Raw genomic sequence first — 20,424 nt, 5'->3', positions numbered from 1 at the left:
ACAAATTGATTAAAATTCTAAACTAGCTGACATGCAGATTAACCAAAAGCACATATACCACGTCATTCTTCAAGTCAAGAAATAGCTCCATTCATAATGTCATCAGGTGGCTTTACTGACTGTAAAGGGGTGTTTCCCAGTCACTGCCATGTGGCAGAGGCAACAAACAATTCACCAGCATCAACAGTTTTAGTGTTGAACTATATAGGCAGAATTAAAACTGTGGAGTTTGTTTGTTTTGTTTGGGTTGTGTTTGACTGGTTTTGTTTATAATGTAGTGGCAGCCATAAAAAAAAAAAAAAAACCAAACCAGTCTCCATGTAATTCTGGTCAGTCTAAAACCAGTATGTTTCAGGTGGGAGGGAAAGGAGGGGAGTTTGCTTTTGAAATTTTCTTATTTTGAGATTCATTATGGCTGTTGAAAGTTCGCTTTGCTTTCTGGTTTCTTTGTTTTTCTTTTCTTCAGTGCAAGGGCAAAAGAAACAAGTTAGTTTCAGAATTTACATCACTTTCAATTGAAAATTTGGAAAATTCTTTCAATACTATATGATAAGTTCCGTTGGGTTTGGTTGGTTTTGGGTTTTTTTGACAAAAGAGTTGTCAAATTCTACCTATGCATACAAAGAAAATCTTATTCACAGGAAAATCATGTAACTCTCCCTGTCACCCTTAATCTCATTATGTCTGTGATAGCAGAGCTTGCAGAGTGATCTTTGTTACTACCTGCCACAGACTCTCCAGGGAAACTTTCCTCTCAAATGCTTAATGCAGCTCTGGGTCTTCTGCTCAGGTAAAAATACTTAATCTCCAACAAGAATAATTGTTGAAAATTGTTGTTCAAAGTTCCTGCCTACTTTGAAATCTTCTGTTCTATCTGCTATGGAGCTAACTGGCCTGTTTAACTGAAGCTACTAAATCAGATACAGACAATCCATGCGTGAAAGAATTCCCCATATCAGCAATTGCTGTAGTACCCACTAAAACACTCCACAATATAAATTAGAGATTTGGCTCCATGCTCAGCTGTAGGGAAAGCAAAAAAACCCACAACTGCAGAGAGCAGCTTTTTCAGCAAAGACTCAGTCCGACTCAAAGCAAGTAATCCCACCAGCAATTGAACAAATGAAGTCTGCTTTCTCTGCAGATGGCTTTCTTTTGAGTCATTTTAACTGAGGTAAACCAAAAATGCAGCAGTAAACGTACAAAGATGCTTTTTTTCCCATTAAGTCCTTTGGCAGCAGCAGGCTGGCATACAGTTGTGGTTATCCCATGCCCCTGTTACAAAGGATGAAGTAATCTTTCTGTGGGAATTACCTGAACACAACCGAGATGTACCACAGCTTTTGAAGTCAATATTACAAACCACAGCAACTGTCATCTTAAGTTTGTAGATGAGCAGTATACCAGCCAGCTGCTCCTTCCTAACTGAGACTTTTTCATTAAGAAAAACACCCCAAGTATCTTCCTCACTCGTGCCTTTCTGTCCAGCTTGCTAGATGCCCCTTGCTCATTGTGAACTGCTTTCACAAACATCCAGATAAAAATCTTGCCTTCTATAGGTCTGGCCAGGCTTTCAACAACATTTTTTTTGTAACGAATAGTTCCAAGAGGATAAACTTACTTGATGTCCTTTACTACTGCTTTTTTTACAGCGTTTCCTCAAAGCATATGGTTCTCCTTTTTTTTTCTGCAGCCTATTCTCCCTGTCCCCAAGTATATTTACCTAAAACTTCCCCCTTTGTCCTGTGATACAGAAAAAAAACCCAACCCAAACCTTTTCTTTTCAAACATGAAAACAAAGACACTGCATGTATCTTTCTCTGTCCTTCCCCATTCTTCACAAACACAAAGGCTCAGCAGCATCTTTCTCCTCTATCAGATACCTACCTCAAAGAGAAGTTATGAAAGCGAACATGGACAACATCCTTTTATATTCAGAGAAACAAACAGGAACAGCTAATGTTTCAAAATCAGAAAGCACATTAGAAGATGATAACCCTTTTGTATGGACCATCAGTTGGCCCATGCTGCTGCACGCCAGGCCTTTGCACATTTGTATGTGGGCACAGAGCAAGGGCTCCATGGCCAGGCAGGCCTACTGCCTCTACTTACAGACTAGAGTTCATTCACTAACCCACTCACATCAGACTTTTTAAATTCAAGCTATCTCCGAGGAGTCAGTCTTTGCTTAGATACCTTTAAAGTATTTATTATGAATTGAAGCTTAAACTTGATAATAGTAAGGAGTAAAAAAATCATATTTACAGCTATGCAGCAATGCACTACTTCCACAACTGCATTTTTGTTCAAGTGCACAGCGCACAAGTATTCCTCTCGTAAAAGGCAAAATATATACTCATAGGAATTACCTCAGGACTTGTAAAGTACTAGAACAATGTGGCCAGAGCTTGCTGTGTGTAAATGCCTGGAAATAAGAAGCTATAAGGTGTACCTTTTCTGTCATATTAGGGAATACACCAATGCCAAATAAATGGAGTTATTTTATCCATTGTAAAACTTCTAGACAGTAAAGAATGTGAAAACTTCCCATAAATCACATTATTTCACAGAGCAGTTAAGCTAACTTCACTTTGTGAAGTTAAAATATACTGTATATACATTTAACAAGCAACTAACAGGCCATTGTCTTTTCAGAGCTTAAATTAAAAGTGCCCAGCTGCAGCAGTCAATCACATTTTCCATTAAGACAGAAGGGTGGTTGTTTTTATTCAACAAACAGTTAATTTTCATCACACAGTATTATGGAAAAAGTAAGTTTGCTAAAAGCATGAATTTTACCATAGTGTAAAAAAGTGACTAGCAGGTGTTTCTCGGGCACAACTATACTAGATTGATGCATTTTTTTTTGGAGTAATCTGGAGTCCTGCCTATGGCAGCTATAATTATTTGGCTTTATCTTGCTATTGCCAGTAACTTTCTTTGACATATCCATTCATTTCCAGCAGAAATTTACCACACATACTTTGATGCACTACAACTGCTCCTATTTACAGTTTTATTTCAGTACATTTTCATCTTCTGAGAGTTTGCATTGCATTTATGTTCCCTCTTGAAAATATAAAAAAATTCCATCCCAGCAGTATCAAACTCCACCCCCACACCCTCCCCCCCAGCTGACCAGAGTTTGCCCTCTATTTCTTCCTGCTTTCTTCCTTCTTCAACTCTTTCTAAGCAGACTGCAGATTTTTTGTTGCTCCATTCAACAGAACTGAGTAGACAGCTTCTTCTTACCTCAGAGTTTCCTTTCTTTACAGCAAGGTCCCGTAGCCAGCCCAAGGCAAAGTCAGACATGCATACCCCACCAGCTCCTGAGGCTCCACTGCGCCATCAGGCTACAGCCAGTTCAAAGGTATCTGTCCCAACAGCCTTTCTTCAATGGCAACTGAATATTAGGAGAGTATCAGAATATCTGTCTTGTTTACTAGGTGCAGAGGGAAACATTCTGCTGTAGTTTCAAGGTTTCCATAATCACCAGTTCTGAAAAATCCAGAGCCAGCAAATGTAGCTGGACCATCATGTTACAGAGACCTTAAAAAGGCCTGGATATACATTTTTCCATGATTCAGATTCCTTTTTTGAGCTCACTCACATTTTGACTACTTTGTGGCAGTGGGTGTCATAGTTTGATGAGGCACTACTGGAACATTTTCCTTGTGTAATCATGCAACCTAGAAATTGCACACAATAACTCCAAGTTCTCCTGCTAGGAGAAACAGTTAGCATTTTTCCTACTATTTATTACCTTACAGACCTAAATGACTATTTGCTTCTATAAAGATACCATCAAAGAGTTCATTAAAGTCACTATTAAAACGCAACATATTGGCAGTTACCACCTGAATCAGGCACCATGCCTTGCTCAGGAAGCCACGGGGATGGCTTCTCCATCTCACTACTGCAGGACACAGGTTCCTACAGTGCCCAGCGCACCAGATACACTGTGCTGCACTACCATTTACCAGCTCTATATGGGTCAGCCACAGCCCGCCCCCACTTACTGCATCTTTTGTCTTCTCGGCCTTCCAGGTTGCCCAGGTGTCAGGTAGGGCACAAATATTCAACTTTTCCTTTCCAGGCATGAAACTGCAGCCTATGGAGATACTAGCGTATTTGTTGCATTACTTTCCCTTTTTTACAAATCTGTGCTTTCTTCAGGTGTGTGATGTGCTTTCACATCAAACAACCCACCATGTTACTCTCATCTCATTTTCTCCTGATGCAGGAATCCCATCAGCTCTCTACCTTCCAACTAGTTTCTGATGCATCTGTTACAACAGTAATTTCAGCTGTCCGAAGCACACAAATTTCAGTATGCTGCTAAAGTTTTTAAGACTTCAAGCATTACTACAAAAATCTGCATATTTGGTCTTGGTCTGATTGCTCAGCTGGTCTAATTGGAATAGAATCTTACTTCCCAAGGCACTTCTTCATTTTGTTTCTACCTGAAATTAATCAAATTCTACCCTATACATGTATAAGAAAGCTGAGTCTCAATGATTTTCCTCCACAGAAGATGAATTCTCTCAACTACTCAGTTGTCAAAATCATTCATTCCTCAAGTTCCCTACAGACTTCTAACTTTAAATGGCATTTTGGCTTAAATGAAATCCACCCTAAAACAGCACCTATTAAAAGGAGCCATAACACTCCACAAAAATCTGGAGGAACTGCTAAGCACATTATTTACCTCCTGATTACTTACATTGTTTAATTTGTGAAAATACACTTAAATGAAAACATACTACGTTTAAGTTTTCATGTAGTGTCAACTCACTGTGTAATACATGCTGCCCAATTTATATGGCAATTTTACATGGCTGAGAAAGAAAGGCAGTTTTACCCTACTGTCTGGAACCTTAATGTATCTGAAATTCATGACTACCAGCCTGCTCAATTTTATCACCTCTTTTTAAGACTTCTTCCACTAGGGCAGAGAGATACAGAGCCTAGAGCTCTTTCTGCTGTTTCAGGCCCCTCATCCCCTTTTATTGGGGTAGGATTTGGATCAAGGAGCTCAGACAGGGTGCATAAATGAGTATTACACAGCTTTTCCTTCCTTTTCTAATTCCACTATCTTTTACTATGCCACAAAATCCAAGTATTATCACTGAATATACGTTGGCAATGTGGCTCTTGCTCACTAATTTTTTGAGAGTTCATTTTGACAGCGATACTGATGATCATGCAGGTAATGGCTCATTCCATTGTGCTCTGCACCCAACAATAATAACACACCTCTCAATTTGCTGGAAGAATATTTACCAGACAAATCTTGGACAATGCATCATGGCTTCAAAGTAATTCCCAGTACTCACTTTGCCAGTAATGATGGATAGGTCACACAAGGGTAGCACACTCAGACTTGAACCTAAATCCTCTGCACTGCAGCCAGCCCACTCCATTTTCTCTAACAACAGGGGGTTAGCAAAGAAGCTTGTAAATCAAAAACTAATCATGAAATGGAGCCAGCTTTTAGAACAACATTAAATGGCAGGCATTCTTCCACACTGCATGAGGACTGAGCTCCGGATGCCCTTTCACCTTGCAATCCTATAATACTTCTGGCTAAGTACTAGCACTTAGGGAAGAGGCTTGGTCACTGCCCTAAAGCAGTACAGAGAGCAGCTCAAAAGTTGTTATTCTCACAACTGTAACTTTAAATGATATTTAAACACCGCTACAGAGAACATTCTCTATCTTTTCTGTTTTTAACAGTCTCCATTTTAACACTCCCATACCAGGAAAAAAATATTTCATACTGGATCCAATTAAGATGCAATCAATTTTAACTAGATGTGTTCTGAGTAGGCATAAATATTTCTGATAAAGGAAGTTAGTAAATTTGATTGATATAGATTAGCATGGAGCAAGTGAATTATAGTACAAACAGCTGGAAATTAACTTTGTTCTTACAAGCATGAGATAATACCAAAGGTCTCTTGGCCCTCAAGTACATACAAATCAAAGAGGAAGAGGAGTTTTTCAAACAAGGCAAAAAGATCCACTTAGCACAGCAGGAATTTAAACACTGGTATGCTAACAGCTTGCTATGTCTCCGTGGTAATGACCTGTCAAGTCCGAATTTCAAAATACAGCTCTTGAATTAAGTTGGAAAATGTTCTATTTTGCATTCATGCCTTTGCTTCACATATAAAAAAAAATTCTCCTTCCTGTTTGTTTCCCCCATTATTATTATTATTTTCATTTAACATCAATATTGCTACATACTCTTTTTTTCCCGTTATCAGTATTGGTACCCCCATACTGCTTACAAATTTCTCTTTCTTTCTATTCCAACTATTTAATTGTTGCTCATTCAGCCAGTATGTGAGACCACAATCAAGAGCTTGTTATCCCAAATCAGGAGTTTTTACTTGTCTCCAGTTGAAAATTAACATCACAAGAGATGGACCAGTCTTTTGCTATTAACCAGTATACTTCAGTACACCTTGCCCCCATGTACACCCAAACACCAAGTGTGCTCATCCCTTCCCTGATAACTGGGGAGTTCTCCCTTAAAGACCCACAGAAAATACACCCTCAAACCTCAGCATAGCTATGCTGTGAAAGGAAGAGCACATCATTTGCTCAAAGCAGCAGAAATGACCTGTTGAGGCTTTGAGAAAGGCACAAGATTCAATAATGGGATGAGTCAACATCTACACTACAAATGCTTGGAAAGGAGCACTGCCCCATGCTGCTACCAGAGCCAGGTCGGCTCCAGCAGAAACGTGATCCAGCAACCACCAGGGTTCACTTTGCTGTTTCCCAACAAGTTTTAGCACAGCTGCAAATCCACCTATGCTGGAAATAAACTGTATGGAAAATTTCTAAAGAGGTTGATTAACATCAGGACCACAAAGACATTAAAGCAGCAGAAGAGGCATTTGGAAGACTCCTCTCCTTGGTGAGGTGAAAATACCACCACCTTCAAAAAAACCTAAATCTCTGTCACTGAATGATGTAGTACCAAAGAGGAATATTACTTCCAAAGTAACAAAACAAAAGGGAGAAGAGTCTTCTGCAGGGTATATAGTCAGCACACACAAATACAAACATACTGAGGCAGGGAACTCCAACTTAATACAAATACACTGGGCTCCAAGCAAGCCATTTCCACTCAAGCATCAGACACTGGAATTGCAGTCAGATTCTATGAAATCACCAGTCCAGCATTTACAGGAGTCAAGAGAAAAAAATGAAACAGTAGAAATTATTAGGAAACAGAAAAAAACACACCTCAAATATTTTGCCATTATGTACTCTTCAACTGCCCTTCTTCTGTGACACTGTATTTCTACCCATCGCACAGCAGCGGACTGTTCTACCTGCTTCCTCTGGGCAGAACTAGGTTCACCCATTCTTGGAGACAGGACACCCTGGCAGACAGCCCCTGGCATCAGACACTTTGGCTGTTTGGTTCTCTCTTCTTCCCATCAACTGTATCACCACTGTAGATTACTAGTTGCAATTAGTAGTTTATGTTGGTTAGTGAGATGAAGCAAGGCCTCACCACAGGGGAACAATGACAATCACAGCTACGTTTTCATTCTACTGAGTAGCCTTAACTACCCCTTTCACAGTTACATCCACAGTTTAAAAAAAGAGGAAATGCATCTCACTTTATTTGGGCAGCAACACACTGGGTATCTGCACAGGAGTAGGCTGCCCTAGGCTTCTTCTGCAATCAGTGGAGAGACCTCATTCATAGAGGGTGGTGTCCATGCCACAACATCTATTTATTTAACTTTCCCATACTTTTGGCATGTCATCTTCTCTCTGTACTTCAAAAATTTGAAGATTTTTAATATATGTTGCCACTGATTTTTTCCCACACTTCTAAAAATCTCCATTAGTAATTTCTAATTCATCTATATCTTTCACTGATAAGGGATGACCAGAAAGAGGAGAGGGCTTTCACACTCTGTTATCTACCTTTGTTTTCTATGGCTTTGCATCCCTTTGGTATTAAGACTTGTGTTTTCACCCCACTTGAGAGGACAGTGCACCTCTAAACCATTTGTCAAACTGCTGCTAAGGTTCTTCTATCCTACGTCATAATGCTGTTCACAAAAAATGTGTCATAAGAGCATATCTAAGTTACTTGAAAAGATAGATGAGTATAAGACAGTTTACATTGACTGTCACAAAATTATAATGCCAAACATGTAAATGTCCTTAACCTTAAAATTTACTTCACCTTAATAGAAATGTAGTAATGTGGGGAAGTATCTGCTCTGGCTGAAGTCACTGATCATACATCTCAGCTACTGCCCAGTAAGGAAGTGACTGGAAATTTGAAGAAACTTGTCCCTTTTTGGCAATATGTGGGCTTCAACATACCACCATGCTTTTGCTGCTGAAGGAAAACACATTTGATCTGTTAAGTTAGTCTTGTGAACTTGTGCCAACATACCCCATCAGCAAGCCTTAACGACTTCTGGTAGCAAAGTGAGAGCAGTCTTCCCTTGGGTACCTGTAATCAGTAGCAGATTAACAGGCACGTCTTATCAAAACAGTAAGATGTATTTTCCACTCGAAGAGGTTACACAGGCTTGTAACCCTCAAGGGTTACATACTCTAATACCGTCGGTGTAGCAATCAGCTAGAAAAACCAAAACCAACTTGATCAGGCAAAGCAAAGAAAAACATTCCAGAAAATGGAAAACACTGGATACTAAAGAAAAACATTCCAGAAAACGGAAGCCACTGAATACTAACGGAGATGAAGAAACTAATGCAAGACAGAGAGAAGCTTCACAACACCACCAAGAGAGACAAAAGACCCCAGAAGAAACCTGAAACTGCCCAGGTTAAGCCCCTGAAAGCCGCGTTGAGATCTTGCTTTGTTATGTTTCACAGAATGCAAAAAGTCTGAATCCTGGTGTTACTTAACATTTCTGTCCACAGGACAGAAAATTCAGAAGCACTTATTAAACTGGCATCTATTTTTTTGCAGAAAAAAGTGACTAGTCGCAAGATACTGACAAAACACTTATTATTTCCATTGTAACAGAGGACAGCGTCAAATAAGTGTTGACATTTTTGTGTCTCTGGTCCCGGCGTGCAAATTTGGAGGTGTTTTGGAAGAGCCAGCTGAGTGATCACATCACTTAGCAATAGTTCCGAAACACTGGGAAAGCAAACGTGTCACTCTTTAAACCCAGTTTAAATATACATAGCAAATATATTTAAATATACATAGTAACTAAATATTGATCACAGGAAAAAGAATGCAAGCTCACATATGAGACTCAATGCATGCCTAGTATAATTATGTCTATTAACATGGACTTACAGAAAATACCAATAATCAATTTTGTATGATTTTTTTTTTTTTTTTAATTACAAGCCTGGACAGCAAAGGAAGTGCAACTTATCAAGTTTAAATTTCTGTGGCTTCATGTCACATAAACTGATTAGGAAACTGAAAATAAACCGAATGAAAGTTAAATGGTTTTAAGAATTAGTTAGCCGAGAGGTCTCAAAATGCAACCAGGAGGAAATCACCACATTAGCTGCATGTAAACACACAGGTCTAGATCTGGAAATGCTTTGAAATGCAGAGTATCCTGACTAGGAAGGGTCTGGCCACCACCAAGATGATGCAGAGACCCTTGGGTAGCTCTTTCCTTTTCAGATGAAAACAGTTGCAGACTTTGAGCATACGCAGGGCAAATACCATATCGGCTCATGTCATGCCCATTTTTCCTTCAGCATTTGCCTGCAATCACTGCTGGAAACAGGACATTGTCCACAAGCACTGATGCAGTCTGCAGTTGTGTGACCAAGGACATAACAAGGACACCAGTGAGTTTTGCTACTGCTCTAGTTTGCATTAGCACAGCCAAGTGGGAAAAAGACTGCGTCCATAGTCCAGTGGTCCATGACTCACAAAACTGTATTAAGCAGAGTCCTTCATGAGGAGTCAAGAACTACGATCAGACCCATGACCAAATCAGAGAACCTTTGGTATTGTAAGAAATGCTTTAAAACTCCCTCTATTTCATTAAGCAGAGATTGAGGAATGATCTGATCAGACTTGCACTGCTTTAAGGCACCAGGCTAGAAAGCACTTACACTGTGGACAATAACAGTCCAGCAAGACTGGATTTTCACCATGGGAAGAAGGAAGGTGTATTTTCTATTAGAAGTGGAATATTTAATTTTTCAAACAGTTTCTCAACAATGTGAATGTACTGCTCATTAACAGAAATACTGGTAAATGATGATTGGAAAAATAAAACCTGAGCTGTGTAAGGATATTCATGTGCCCTGAGAGACAAGAAGGTTACAGCAACTTTATAATTTATTCACCCAGCTACAGTACTTTTTGATTTTTCAGGTCTCTGTCTCATCCTTGCACTCATCTAACAGTAAGGTTTATATTTTGACTTGAGCTGGAAGAGCATTTTTCCTTCGCTAATACCCTGATGTCTTTGATGGGATGAAGCAGGAAAGGACGAGAAGCTTAACTCATAGCTTTTTCTTTCTTCAACATTTCTGTGGGTTTAACCTAACAGATAGCAGTCACATACAAAAAATTGGAATGACATCTAGAACTCATAAAATACACGTTACTGTTCCACAGCTGTCACATTGCCTGTCCTGCTCAAATACTTATTAGAGCTAATAGAAATGGTACAAAAAGTTTCAGGGTTATGTCAAGCTGCTGAATGAAAAGAACAATGAAAATCAGTACTGAAGAGGAATGTGTTTTCAATGTATTCTAATGTTTACCGAGCCGGCATTCTTCAAGAAGGAAGCCTTAAAGGCACAGGAGCAGGCCATCCTCACGCGCAGAAGGATGAGCTGGCAGGGAAGACCACTGGCGTGGCTGAACAGAGAGCTTTGGCTGGAACTCAGGGGAGAAAGGAGAGTTTACTGCCTTTGAAAAAAGGGGCAGGAACCTCTGGAGGACTATAAGGAATTTCTGATGTTAAGCAAGGTGAAGATTAGATAGGGGAAAACCCAGCTAAAACTCAGGCTGGCTACTGCCATAAAACATAACAAAAATTGTTTTTACAAATACATGACAAACAAAAGGAGGGCCAAGGAGAATCTGCATCCTTTATCGAATGTGAGGGAGAACACTGCCACAAAGGACGAGGAAAAGTACTTCATGCTTTCTCTGCTTCAATCTTTAATGGCAAGACCAGTTACCCTCAGGATACTCAGCCCCCTGAGCTGGAAGACAGGGACAAGGAGCAGAATGAAGTCCCCACAGTCCAGGAGGAAAGGGTTAGTGACCTGCTGCTCCACTTAGACATGCACAAGTCTGTGGGGCTGGACGGGATCCACTCAAGCGTACTGAGAGAGCTGGTGGAGGAGCTCACCAAGCTGCACTCCATCATTTATCAACAGTTCTGGCAAATTGTGGAGGTCCCAGAAGACTGGAGGTCAGTCAGTGAGATACCCATCTATAAGAAGGGCCGGAAAACATGTAGATGCTGTGCTTAGAGACATGGTTTAGTGATGGACTTGGCAGTCCTGGGTTAAGAGTTGGACTTGCTGATTTCAAAGGTCTTTTCCAACCTTAATGATTCCTGATTCTATACACTAGGTTTGAGACACCTAGAGCAAAAGACAACAGAACTACTAGCAGCTAAAAGGAAGATATCACAGCCTTCTTTGTTATAACAACGCTCTTGAGTTCTGCTTAAATTGTCTGCATGGAAATTATTCTTTACCAGGGATGAACACGTATTTTGAACACTTACATGACACACAAACAGCTCTCATTTCTATCATTTATTGGACAAATGGATACTTATTCCATAATGACACATTAAAACCCCCATAATCCTTAGTTACATGAGATTAAGTCATAAACTACATTTGAATGAAAATAAGCAGGTTCCTTGCTTTTGATTTACACATTTCTCCATAATCCCAAGAGTCAAACTCTTCCCAGCTCAGCCCAAGGCTGGGGGACAACTTCCAGTGTCAGGGGAAGTGCAGCCACTACTGGTCATGAGCTCAAGTGAGAATCAACATGTCAGTTTTATAATGATCTTTTTCCAACTGTTTCACTGTTCTGACCTATAACTGGCACACAACCATTACCTTTGAATTTGAGGTACTTACATCTGACAGCTACCAGACATGTTTTGAGATATACAAGTACCCAAGCTGAAAACTAACATAAATCTTGCCACAGATTATAAAGGAATAAAAGAACAAGGCTGCACATTTTTCAAATTAAAGTATCTAATTTTTTCTCCCAACTATGTCACACCATATTTCAATAGTAAAAAAAAAAATCCTTTCAATGTACTCCAGTTGGGCAAAATTGCTCTTTAAAAAAAGCAACTACAATTTCCCAACTCACCACCGGATTAATGAAAGTAAACCCTTATTCAATTTAAAAATAATGAGACATCAATATATAGCTGCTCCAGCTCTATCAAACTGAATTAACAGTTCATGGGCATAAAGTTATTTTTTATCTGTCTCCTTCAAAGTTCATCTTTCTTCAATACAATTGATACTCCAAATAAAAAATTGTACACCTTAACACCTCATAATGACCCAATCCCTTGTCTGTTTTCAAACAGCTAAAATTTACTAACTTAAGTTGTATTTAACCTTACTAAACTGACAGAACAACTCACCAGCTACATTTTTGACATGTCAACTCCGAGGTGGTAGCAACTGCACCTGAACATGAGAATGACTTGGGCTATTTGGACCAGAAACCTGGCTGTCCTGGTTTCGGCTGGGATGGAGTTGATTTTCTTCTTAGTAGCTAGTACAGTGCTGTGCTTTGGCTCTGATGTGAGAACAATGTTGATAGCACACTGATGGTTTTGGTTGTCGCTAAGTAATGTTTATAAACAAGTCTAGGACTTTCCAGTTTCTTGGGCCCTGTCAGCCAGAAAGCTGGAGGGGCATGGGAAACTGGGAAGGGACACAGCCAGGACAGCTGACCTGAACTAGTGAATGAGGAATTCCATACCATATGACATCATGCTGAGCATATAAACTGGGGGAAGAAGGAAGGAAGGTGGGGACATCCAGCATTATGGCATTTGTCTTCCCAAGTAACTGTTACACATGATGGAGCCTGGCTTTCCTGGGGATGGCTGAACACCTGCCTGCCCGTGGGAAGTAGTGAATGAATTCCCTGCTTGCTCTGCTTGCATGTGTGGCTTTTGCTTTACCTATTAAAGTTGTCTTTATCTCAACCCTTGAGTTTCACATTCCCTTCTGATTCTCCTCCCCATCCCACTGGGTAAGGGGGAGTGAGCGAGCAGCTGTGTGGTGCTTGGTTGCAGGCTGGGGTTAAACCATGACACTGGCGTAAGGAAAGAAAGTGCCAAGAGACACGGTGCAGCAGCTCACACACTGACCAGTGCTGCAAATTGGGCAGCAAGATGCTTTTCATGTTCAGGTCTATAGAGTCACCCGCGAGCAAGTCGCTCCAGTGGCAGCACTGCTCCTCTTGACCATAACAGACTCAGCGGATTAACATAATTCTAACTGGACCCAATATAAAAACTACTTAAATCCCCAGGTGATACAGAAAAACTGTTGCATAAAGATCCTGGATTTTAAGGAAGCATGGTGATTGTACTGAACAGCTTGTAAAACCCATAGAAACTATCTGTAATCTTACTATCTCACACTGAAAGAGCTACAGTTCATGCAGTTTGAATGAATACCATAAAACACAAGCAGGCAAAGCCCCATGCAACACTATTAACATACAGTTTTATCATCTATTTCCTTTCTACGCCTCCAAGTGAAACCAAATAAAGCATATATATTTTGAACTATGAAAAACGTATCGTGATAATACACTCCCCATGCCGGAATTTACTGGTGCTCAGGAACTGTTTGTAATCTTGTATTCTAAACACTATAAATTACCATAAAAAGGTTGAAGTCTTCATCTATTGCTTAATAAATAATGCATGAGACAGCTTTCAACAACAGGCAAGAAATACAATTTTCAGGTCTTTAACACTTAGTGTATAACAAGCAGTAGTCTGTAGGGACCTGAACAAAGCATGTTCTCCAGCTGCAGAGTCTGGTCAAAGAAAGGTGCTCTTTAAGTGCTTTTTACAGAGTTTGCCATTATCCTAAAGGCAGTTGAAAACCTATGGTTTATGATGAGATGCTGTTAATAAAAGAACCTGAAATAGCAGAAAGTAGTTAGAACTAGTATCATATAGTATTCCAATGGTGGGGAAATATAATTAACATCTCAATAAACTGAAAGCTCTGTAAGGATGATCACTGTATGCATTGTTTAAACATGCATTCTTCTTATGGAAATACATTTTGCAGTCCCCTGTTATAGGGCTTTCTTTTTTTCTTCTTAGATAACTAGCAGTATCCACCAGGCCCACATTCAAGTTACACTACAAAAGAAGAGGAACACATCCTTCTTTTTCAGCTCTTCTCAGCTACATATGTACTCTGTGGGAGAGGTAGGGGTACTGAATACACATGTTGTCAACACATCTTAAAGATACATGGTTAGATTTTTTACCAGAGATTAATTATGTGCCTGGAGAGGCATCTCAGAACTCCTGTTGACTGAGGGACTACACTTCCAAAAGCAACATTGCTTTGTGACACTTCAACAGGAGCATTAACACTTAATAAAAGCATGAAACAAACTCCATACAGTAGCTTTGCAAATTTACCATGTTAATACATTACAGCTTGATGATACCGATATGTTACTTGAGCTGTACTTGAAAAGGTTTTAATTACCCAGGGCAGTCAGTCATCCCTAAGCACCTCATGCCAAATAGGCAGGCAACACTGAAGCAGGCAATCCCTTCCAGCAGTCCATAGCAGGCACAAAAGTATGAGGAGTCCTGGTAAAACACAGCACCTGTGGCTCCTGAGCAAAATAGACACCTAAGACCTGACAGCTTTTGCTGCATATGCATGTCAGAGAAAAATGCAGATGCCTTTGCTTTCATAGTCCAGCAAAAATCCAATATAACATTAGTTAAATGCTGTGAAACAGACACAAGATTTTCCCTTCAAGGCCCTTCTGCAAGGGTTTTGCTTTTAGGAAAGAAGCGGGAGAAATACTGTGAAGTGTGTTCTTTCATGGACAAATGACGGGAAGGAAAAGCAGCTAATGGCTTCAGGGACTCTTCCCTTCAGATACATGAACACTAACATCCTGTTGGGGGTGTAAGCTCTTATTGATAAAGTCTCTAAATTGTGAAAGCAGTCTTAATATGTGTTCTAAATAGGTCAAGAAAAAAACCAAGACAAACTGAAAATTCCTTTATTAAAGTATGCAAAGCCAAAACTGCCGACAAATGGACTTCTACTTATCTGATTTTGAAAACAAAAACAAAACTACAAAACTCTTCTTTCATATAGAAAAAAGTGCAGGTGGGAGCACACGAGTGGTAGAACATCCACACCATAAACATCAGCCATTTGGTCATCTGGTTTTCTTCCTTCAGTGGGCAACTTCTTTATCAGATAACATATAGTTAACAAAAACCTAATTCAATTCCAACCCTGAAAGACAAATACTTCAACTTTTGCCTCACATTAAGTTGCTAAAAGATCTGGAAATGAGACTTATGGTTCTTGTCCTCCATACAGAGCTGCAGGAGGTCTGACACCTGTACTTCATGGCTCAGCTAGAAAAGCCCAATCCTGTTTTACCTGCAAGACCTCTTCAACCAAAACCAGAGATGGAGGAAATTCATACATCAATACATATATCACACTGAATAGTTCAAGCCATTCAACACCCATGCTGGAGTAAGACCAGCTCTGGAGTAAAAGATTTTGTATTTCTTGCAGATCATTTAATCAATCAATCACAGTTTGTCCCAAGTCCTGAAGTACATTGCTAAGATCACCTTACTCCACTCAATCTAGAAAAAGTAAATTGCATGAATCATCTAACAAAGTTTAAAAATCTTGCAAAGTACACTGCCAGGAAACAAACCCATTCTCTCTGGTTGCTCCTCTGTGTAGATAAACCTTTACAATCTTTTTGCTTGTCGCTGTAAAGCATGCCTGTCATCACCCAAAGAAGTTGCCTTGCAATACAGAGAAGAAATATGTAACAAGCGTAACTGACTGTCTTTGGTAAAAATGCAGTCATACCATGGCTAGTTGCTCCTAGAAAGAAGCAAGCTTCAGCTTTCAAACCTTAGAGCAGAGAAAGCTATTTGGAATTAAGTAAATCCATGCTGCAAAAACGTGAAACAGGTTCCACAACAGCATCATTCAGACCCCATCCATGGACAACGGTCTGAACAGAGTCTGAAAGCTATGCAATGTAATTCACGCAGATGAGGATAAATCCCACACAAGTAAGTCTTCCTCTTGTTTAGCATAACATAACACCATGTGGACAAGCAGACCCAACGTATTACTGTCACAGTAGGCTGAACAGTAAGCTCCAGGGAAAAGTTCACTGTGCGGCATATATTCACCTCCCTCACAAAAACACTTATTTGTCACAATACAGAATCACTCCGAGAGACTCCAGAGATTGGACAGGAATCAATGGAGACCTCTTTCATTGTCATTAACAACAAGGAATACGCCCGCTGAAGGAGTTCACACCCACTCAAGATAAAAGGCCGATCTCTTCTGCAAAGCAGCCTTGAAGACCGCAGCGAGGCAGCCTGAGTTGTAGTGGCTCACTGGGAGGATCAAAGTTTGCATAAATGCTCTTTATAGCCAGATGATTTCCAGCCACCAGGGTTGGAATTAGAATTTTATATAAGACAATGAAAAAGAAGGATAAGTCCTGACACATGAATATATCTTACTAATGCTGTTTGATACACTAAGTTGCAAAGTAGCAGAAGTAGTACACGCCAAGGTCCCCCATGCATAGGCGATGTAAACTAGATGCTCTTTCCACGAATAATTTGAGGTTTCTTACAGAAACCACCAAATGAAATTGTCTCACACTAAGCAGGAGAACAGGCTAGATGTGTGGGGTTTTACTGCCATGGATGGTATCACTACAAATGACTGGCCCAGATCTCTGACGAATTGCTCTGTCTGATCCTTCCCCCTTTAACAGCAGTGGTGGCTGTTGATTGATTACCTCGCTCATCCACAGTTGTGCAGATAACTTTTTTTAAGCTATAATTTTTGTTCTAGAAAGTCACTCACTGATGTCACATCTGGTATGGAGTAGTATATTCATTTTACCTAGACTGTACTTACTGGCATGCTTTTACTTTTTTTCCACCTACTGTTGAAATCAGGTCCTGAATAATTTCTGTTCCTTAAAACGGTATGTTAACTTTGTTATTGTTCAGCCAATATATTTGCCAATATATATGTTCTAACCATGTATTATTGGCAAGCTTGAAAGATTTATTAAAATCCTCATCATCTCATCTGTAATTTCATGCATCAGCTCTTCCACTATTGTGGGATGAAAATTATCTGCTTTTCTTCCTGCTTCTCCTCTTTTGAGGACAGACAGCTCACTCATTTTCATTCCACCTAAATGCAGTCATTTCCATTGCTTCCATACGTTTTCACCAGCTGTCCTGCCCTCACCCTCAGTTTCAGCATAGTCTTCCTTAATTATAACCTAGACAAAGCACACATTTAAGTTTGAGTCAATATATAAGACTATCTTTAATTTTTACTCTTTCCCTAAAGCACAGCCATCCCATTTCATTTATACTTTTTCTTCTCTTTGCTGAAATATTTAATACATATTTTGATGTCCAAGTCAACTAGATTTTTGATAGCGCTCACTTTCTGATGTCTTGATCAAAGGCTTATTTCTTAATTGACCTCTTTCTCCATTTCCCATCTACATTCCAAGTGTTTTTCAAGAATTTCATTTATCTAGCTGGTTCATTCTGAGCAACGTAAGTTAAAAAAAAAACAAACTTATTTCCTAAAATAGCATTATTTAAACTGGAAAAAATATTAAAAATCATAGCGATTACTGACCTATGAATATCAATTCAGTTGAAGAGCTACACTGCCATTCATAATCCTGAACTCTTTCAAATACCAGCTGTCCTCCACTGTGATAAAGAACATCCCAGACACTGAACTCTGCATGTCTCATCCCTTTCGATGTTGTAGTTTACCATCCAGTTCAAATAAAACAATACATCCTGATTTTACAGTTTACCATCCAGTTCAAATATAAGAAATGTCCTGAACTGATAATTACTTTCGTCTGGAGGCTGCTGATCCCAGATACTTACAGCACATATCATTCTGACTCTTACGTGAACGTCCTGCATTAATATAGCAACATCACGAATATTTAGAATAATATACATATAGAGGGCTCAGGTTCGTGACTAATTCTCCAAAGCTTTTCTGAGCAGCATTAAATGAATAATTAAGAACATGAAAAAAACATTATAGAAAATGGTTTTGAGTTAGGGGTAAAAGAAAGAGAATGTGTCATCTTGCGTCTGGTAACCACCATTTGCAACTGCAAGGCTTCTAGTCAGATCAGAATTGCCCTTAATGAAGAACCATGCTCACTTACACTTTAAATGACAAAACAGCATTTATGTTCAAAGTGGTTTAAGAATAACTGCACTTGGTAAAGTTTTGGATTACCTAAAAATCTCATCATCCAAAACGGCGGCTGCTACTGAAATTCCTTTACATTTCTAAGGGAGTGCTGGCAGTTTTCTTTTAGCAACTTTTACTTCCATTTTCTTTTTTAAAGCTGTAATTGGTGTCTAACTAAGAATAATGAGCTATAAATCAGAAGTTGAGAGTGCTGTACATGTCAAACTATCAGTAGCTAACCCAATGCAAGATGCTGTGTCAACTACACAGATGCTGTGTCAACTACCCCTTTTTCATTTCAACCTCAGTGTCAAACTGACAGGGCAACAGGTCATCATAAAACACTCTGTGACCCCCCAAGCAAGGGCCTAACCTCATGCACAAAATACTTCCCCACTCCCCTGGGGGGGGTAGCAGCAATCAGTGTCATCATGGAAAGTCCTAGAACTGCAATTACCTTTAATGAGAAGTATTCCAATGGTAATTATCTTGCTCTTTTTGATTCAGTACTTCCCTCTCATCTACCTCAGGAGTAAAAAATTATTCACACTGATTTGTAATGAAGAGCAAAGATGAACTATTTCCCGTTGTCCTCTACAGTCCAGAGCATAATATTTTTGGGACATTCAGAAAGTGTGTAGTATTCAAGGCTACTGCACAGAACATCCAGAAGTTCCTCTGGAACATCTCTGGTCATTTAGCATATCAGAAGCTTGTCTCTCTAAATCAGACATTGATCCAGAGATTTTCAGAAAAGCTTAGATAAAACAGGAGCTACTGTATTCAGACATATTTACAGAAACTGAAGTTTAATATATTCCAACACTATACCAAATTCAATCTTAACAAATCAGGAACAATGAGGAGGAAAAAATTATTATGACTTCCTTACAGCTGTTGGTAAAATGAAAGTAAATAGCAATCAGAGAATGGGAACACCATCTCATTTCTTTTCCTTAACAATCAGCTTAGAAGACTGTAGAATATTATGCCCCCAAAAGATGCAAACAATGCAAATAAATCCGCATTACAAACAAACCATTCTGCTTGCTAATAAGGCAGTTCTTGGTGTATGCCCAGAATCATAGAATAAGTAAGTTTTGAAGGGATTGCTAGGGGCAATTGAGTCCAAGCCCCTGTTCAAAACAGGGCCAGCTTCGGAAAGCAGGAAGTAACTTTAATTTCAGCTTCAGCAGTTCATAGCTTTTTCCAGTATTTTCTGTTAGACTGAAAGCTAAAGCAATAACTTAGCCATAGGTTATTAGGAGGGGGGGTAAAAAAAAAATCTGGTCCAGAATGCTAATTTGTAGCAGAACATACAAAGGGTTCACATTCTATCATGAGCCAGTACTGCCAATCAGGTTTCCAAATCTCATACTTAGGAAGAGTTTCAATGATAAAAGGATAAAAAATATTCTTCGTAAGGCCAAGTGTAAGAAAAATGTTAACCTACTAAAACACTGTTGCCACTGAACTCCCTTGGAAAAGCCAGAAAAAACTTTTTTGGATGTTTCCTTTCTCATGGGGGAGCCTTTCTAGGAAGAGGAAGTGTTTCCACAACTGCTGCAGTCTTTAAATGGTAAATACAATTATATCATTTATACATTCACATCATTGTATACCCACAAACACCTTGGCTCCATAAATAAAGACATTGCTCAGAAAACCTACACAGCTGGTGAACAGCCTTGGCCAGTGACCAGCTAAAGACCTGTTACCAGGTTTTTCATAGCCTAAAGGCAACCTTATATGTGAATCAAAAACTGTCCGACTGGCTTATGTGTTTAAGACTCTTGAAAAGCTAATGCAACCCAGGCATCACAGTCTGTAAGGCATACCTAGTGTGAGTTTAGTGGCTCATCTTTCACACTTTCAGAATCATGACACTAAGAA

At 39.5% G+C, this 20,424-nt stretch overlaps 1 protein-coding gene across 8 annotated transcripts in view; it reads right to left on the bottom strand.

The window, feature by feature from the left end:
* The window catches only part of PCDH15 (protocadherin related 15), an 821,537-nt gene that overhangs the window by 304,018 nt on the left and 497,095 nt on the right, over positions 1-20,424 (bottom strand). Inside the window, exon 1 of one of the 8 annotated variants that reach the window (XM_055808467.1) lies at positions 3,253-3,273. The exons of the other annotated variants lie outside the window; for them this stretch is intronic. The gene's annotated coding sequence lies outside the window, so the exon portion shown is untranslated. Of the gene's footprint in view, positions 1-3,252; positions 3,274-20,424 lie in introns of those variants that run through there. 8 annotated transcript variants of the gene reach the window in all.

Source organism: Falco peregrinus, chromosome 1 (genome assembly GCF_023634155.1).
Source record: "Falco peregrinus isolate bFalPer1 chromosome 1, bFalPer1.pri, whole genome shotgun sequence".
Taxonomy (NCBI): domain Eukaryota; kingdom Metazoa; phylum Chordata; class Aves; order Falconiformes; family Falconidae; genus Falco; species Falco peregrinus.
This window is presented reverse-complemented; position numbering and strand designations above follow the sequence as displayed.